The following is a 6,000-nucleotide window of genomic DNA, read 5'->3' as shown; positions in this document are numbered from 1 at the left end:
CTTTTAATTTCCTGGCTGCAATCAGTATCCACAGTGATATTGGAGCCCAGAAAAATAAAGTTTGACACTGTTTTCACTGTTTCCCCATCTATTTCCCATGAAGTGATGGGACCAGATGCCATGATCTTTGTTTTCTGAATCTTGAGCTTCAAGCCAACCATTTCACTCTCCTCTTTCACTTTCATCAAGAGAATTTTTAATTCCTCTTCACTTTCTGCCATAACAGTAGTGTCATCTGCATATCTGAGGTTATTGATATTTCTCCCAGTAATCTTGATTCCAGCTTGGGCTTCTTCCAGCCCAAGGTTCCTCATGATGTACTCTGCATATAAGTTAAATAAGCATGGTGACAATATACAACCTTGACACACTCCTTTTCCTACTTGGAACCAGTCTGTTGTTTCATGTCCAGTTCTAACTGTTGCTTCCTGACCTGCATACAGGTTTCTCAAGAGGCAGGTCAGGTGGTCTGGGATTCCCATCTCTTTCAGAATTTTCCACAGTTTATTGTGATCCACACAGCCAAAGGCTTTGGCATAGTCAATGAAGCAGAAATAGATATTTTTCTGGAACTCTCTTGCTTTCTCCATGATCCAGCGGATGTTGGCAATTTGATCTCTGGTGCCTCTGCCTTTTCTAAAACCTGCTTGAATATCTGGAAGTTCACGGTTCACATATTGCTGAAGCCTGGCTTGGAGAATTTTGAGCATGACTTTCCTAGCGTGTGAGATAAGTGCAATTGTGCAATAGTTTGAGCAGTCTTTGGCATTGCCTTTCTTTGGGATTGGAATGAAGACTGACCTTTTCAGTCGTGTGGCCACTGCTGAGTTTTCCAAATTTGCTGGCTTATTGAGTGCAGCACTTTCACAGCATCATCTTTCAGGATTTGAAATAGCTCAACTGGAATTCCATCACCTGCACTAGCTTTGTTCGTAGTGATGCTCTCTAAGGCCCACTTTATTTCACATTCCAAGATGTCTGGCTCCAGCTGAGCGATCACGCCATTGTGATTATCTTGGTCATAAAGTTCATTTTTGTACAGTTTTTCTGTGTATTCTTGCCACCTCTTCTTAATATCTTCTGCTTCTGTTAGGTCTATTCCATTTCTGTCCTTTATCAAGCCCATCTTTGCATGAAGTGTTCCCTTGATATCTCTAATTTTCTTGTGGAGATCTCTTTATTTTTCCTATTCTGTTGCTTTCCTCTATTTTTTTGCATTGATCACTGAGGAAGGCTTTCTTATCTCTCCGTGCTATTCTTTGGAACTCTGCATTCAGATGCTTATAGCTTTCCTTTTCTCCTTTGCTTTTCGCTTCTCTTCTTTTCACAGCTATTTGTAAGGCCTCCTCAGACAGCCATTTTGCTTTTTTGCATTTCTGTTCCATGGGGATCATCTTGGTCCCTGTCTCCTGTACAATGTCACGAACCTCCGTCCAGAGTTCATCAGGCACTCTATCTATCAGATCTAGTCCCTTAAATCTATTTCTCACTTCCACTGTATACTCATAAGATATTTGATTTAGGTCATATCTGAATGGTCTAGTGGTTTTCCCTACTTTCTTCAATTTAAGTCTGAATTTGGCAATAAGGAGTTCATGATCTGAGCCACAGTCAGCTCCTGGTCTTGTTTTTGCTAACTGTATACAGCTTCTCCATCTTTGGTTGCAAAGAATATAATCAATCTGATTTTGGTGTTGACCATCTGGTGATGTCCATGTGTAGAGTCTTCTCTTGTGTTGTTGGAAGAGGGTGTTTGCTATGACCAGATTGTTCTCTTGGTAAAACTCTATTAGCCTTTGCCCTGCTTCAATTTGTGCTCCAAGGCCAAATTTGCCTATTACTTCAGGTGTTTCTTGACTTCCTACTTTTGCATTCCAGTCCCCTATAATGAAAAGGACATCTTTTTTTGGAACCAGTAATGCTGAAGAAGCTGAAGTTGAATGGTTCTATGAAGACCTACAAGAACTTTTAGAACTAACACCCAAAAAAGATGTCCTTTTCATTTATATATTTACTGTCCACTAAAGTCTCAAATGGTTTGGACCTAACAGAACCAGAAGATATTAAGAAGAGGTGGCAAGAATATACAGAAGAACTCTACAAAAAAGATTCACGACGAAGATAATCACGATGGCGTGATCACTCACCTGGAGCCAGACATCTTGGAATGTGAAGTCAAGTGGGCCTTAAGAGAGCATCACTATGAACAAAGCTACTGGAGGTGATGGAATTCCAGTTGAGCTATTTCAAATCCTGAAAGATGATGCTGTGAAAGTGCTGCACTGAATATGTGAACAAACTTTTAAAACTCATCAGTGGCCACAGGACTGGAAAAGGTCAGTCTTCATTCCAATCCCAAAGAAAGGCAATGCCAAAGACTGCTCAAACTATTGCACAATTGCACTCATCTCACACACTAGGAAAGTCATGCTCAAAATTCTCCAAGCCAGGCTTCAGCAATATGTGGACCGTGAACTTCCAGATATTCAAGCAGGTTTTAGAAAAGGCAGAGGCACCAGAGATCAAATTGCAAACATTTGCTGGGTCATGGAGAAAGCAAGAGAGTTCCAGAAAAGCATCTATTTCTGCTTCATTGACTATGCCAAAGCCTTTGACTGTGTGGATCACAATAAACTGTGGAACATTCTGAAAGAGATGGGAATCCCAGACCACCTGACCTGCCTCTTGAGAAACCTGTATGCAGGTCAGGAAGCAACAGTTAGAACTGGACATGAAACAACAGACTGGTTCCAATTAGGAAAAGAAGCACGTCAAGGTTGTATATTGTCACCATGCTTATTTAACTTATATGCAGAGTACATCATGAGGAACCTTGGGTTGGAAGAAGCCCAAGCTGGAATCAAGATTGCTGGGAGAAATATCAATAACCTCAGATATGCAGATGACACTACCCTTATGGCAGAAATTGAAGAGGAATTAAAAATTCTCTTGATGAAAGTGAAAGAGGAGAGTGAAATGGTTGGCTTGAAGCTCAAGATTCAGAAAACAAAGATCATGGCATCTGGTCCCATCACTTCATGGGAAATAGATGGGGAAACAGTGGAAACAGTGTCAGACTTTATTTTTTTGGGCTCCAAAATCACTGCAGATGCTGATTCAGTTCAGTTCAGTTCAGTTCAGTCGCTCAGTTGTTTCCAACTCTCCGCGACCCCATGAATCACAGCACGCCAGGCCTCCCTGTCCATCACCAACTCCCGGAGTACACTCAAACCCACGTTCACAGAGTCGGTGATGCCATCCAGCCATCTCATTCTCGGTCGTCCCCTTCTCCTCCCGCCCCCAACCTTTCCCAGCATCAGAGTCTTTTCCAGTGAGTCAACTTGTCGCATGAGGTGGCCAAAGTACTGCAGTTTCAGCTTTAGCATCAGTCCCTCCAATGAACATCCAGGATTGATCTCTTTTAGAATAGACTGGTTGGATCTCCTTGCATTATAAGGGACTATCAAGAGTCTTCTCCAACACCACATTTCAAAAGCATCGATTCTTCGCAGATGCTGATTGCAGCCATGAAATTAAAAGACGCTTACTCCTTGCAAGGAAAGTTATGACCAACCTAGACTGCATATTAAAAAGCAGACACATTAGTTTGCCAACCAAGGTCCGCCTAGTCAAGGCTATGGTTTTTCCCGTGGTCATGTATGGATGTGAGAGTTGGACTGTGAAGAAAGCTGATTGCCAAAGAATTGATGCTTTTGAACTGTGGTGCTGAAGAAGACTCTTGAGAGTCCCTTGTACTGCAAGGAGATCCAACCAGTCCATTCTAAAGGAGATCAATCCTGGGTGTTCATTGGAAGGACTGATGCTAAAGCTGAAACTGCAATACTTTGGCCACCTCATGGGACGAGTTGACTCACTGGAAAAGAGTCTGATGCTGGGAGGGATTGGGGGCAGGAGGAGAAGGGGTCGACAAAGAATGAGATGGCTGGATGGCATCACCGACTCGATGGACATGAGTTTGAGTGAACTCCGGGAGTTGGTGATGAACAGAGAGGCCTGGCGTGCTGTGATTCATGGTTTCGCAAAGAGTCAGACATGACTGAGTGACTGAATTGAACTGAACTGAACTGAAAAGTCTCAAAACAATTGCAGAGATATTTTCAATAGTAGAAGATAGTCTTACTGAATAATGCTGGATCTTATTCAAGTCATTTTTTTATAGTTCTCTTCTGTGATACTTCCTAACTCTGCAATATGCCACCATTTTTACTTCGTAGGATATACGATATAATAAAGCCAGAATTACAAATACTTTCCCTCAGAAACATGGAACAGTACTAGATTTTCCTTTTATATTGAACTGTATTTAAAAGCTGGATACTTGAAATATTAAGAAATTGGATTCCATCAGGATATACGTTATATCCTTTCTCAAAAATCCTCAGCATTGACACTCTTCCTTAGATGTAGGGACTCTTACTAAGCAACAATGTGGTACACCATATATAAATTATAATACTTCATTCAGCCATTAACTTAATGAGGTAACAGAACTTTTTTCATGAAATGTCTTTCTTATCTTCTAAGACTCATGTAATAAATATGTGTGTGTGTATATATATATATATATATATATATATATATATAAAATCAGGTTCTTGCTCCTTGTTGCTCTCTAGGTCCTATGAACATTAAAATGATAGCATTCAGGTGATGGACAAAGATGATATTCTGTGAGATGGCTTGAAGTTTTGAACCTTTTGAACCACACTGTGGCATAAAGTATAAAAATAAATGTATTATTGAGGCAATGGTATAAAATCTGCTCTTTCTTTTCTTCAATAAAAGCAAATGAGTTCTGATAGCATTGTGTTTTCTCTCTTTACTTGGAGTGTGTTATCCTCATCAATAATAATACTCCAAATATTAGATACTATATTAATATAAACAATTTTCTAATTTTTGCTGTAACAAATGACAACAAAATTTTTGACTTAAATTTATCATATTCCATTTCTGTTGGTCAGCCTATAAAATGGATCTCACTGGCAAAATATCAATGTGTCTGTATAGATGTTTCTTTCTGGAGACCTGGGACCAGAATCCACATTCTTGCCGCCTCCATCTTCTAGAGACCAGTTACATTCTTCAGCTCATGGATTTCTTCCATGTTTACAAATCTAGCAACATAGTTTCTCTCTGATATTCCCTTTTCTGAAGAAAGTGTTCCCTTTCTTCAGCTCTTTTCTTACCAAGTTTGGGAAAATTTTCCACTTTTAGGGATTCATGGATTTAGATTGGTCCCACCTGGATAATCCAAGATGCTTCTATTATGGTATGGGAAAAAAAAAAAACAAAAAACACCAAGTTTGTTAAACTTAATTATATCTGCAAAGTTCTGATTCCCTGTAATGTAATATATAATAGACTCTGAAAATTCATGAGAAATATCTTGGAGGAGCAATATTTTATCTACCATACCAGATTATTTTATTTGTAACAAAAGTCATATTTTAGTCAATATCTTATGTTATTTTCTAGAAATGTGCACATTTTGTTTTTACTACCCAATCTGTAGAACTGAATAGGAATAATGAAGGTTGTTTTTATACCTGTGATTTTCAAGATTTTGATGATTAAAATAATTTTAATATTTCATCAAGAATGGTGATGTCAATGATAATGCTGATATGGGTGTGTTTTCATTGACTTACATTTGTTTCTTAACACTAAATATCACTTTTGAGATATGAAACCAATATTAGAATATCTATTTTTGTGATATTTTCAGAAATGCAAAAGTAATCAGAGATTAGTGTCACAAGATCAGAGGATCAACTCCTAAAAATTCACACTCTAATTGGCAACTCACAACAATATTTCAGGTCCCTAGTAATTATTGTTAGCTTAGAGTTAAGCTAATTCTCTTAAAATATTTATATTTATATATTTTAGTACACTTATCTGTGGGAAATGTGAGAAACGATAATAGGTACATGTCATTTAACAGATGTGGCCTCCTGAAAAAGTGCCTGTGTTCCC

Source organism: Moschus berezovskii, chromosome 13, assembly GCF_049115385.1.
Source record: "Moschus berezovskii isolate FMDL1 chromosome 13, NW_MosBer_1.0, whole genome shotgun sequence".
NCBI classification, from domain to species: domain Eukaryota; kingdom Metazoa; phylum Chordata; class Mammalia; order Artiodactyla; family Moschidae; genus Moschus; species Moschus berezovskii.
The sequence above is the reverse complement of the archived record's forward strand: the minus strand, read 5'-3'. Positions refer to the sequence as shown.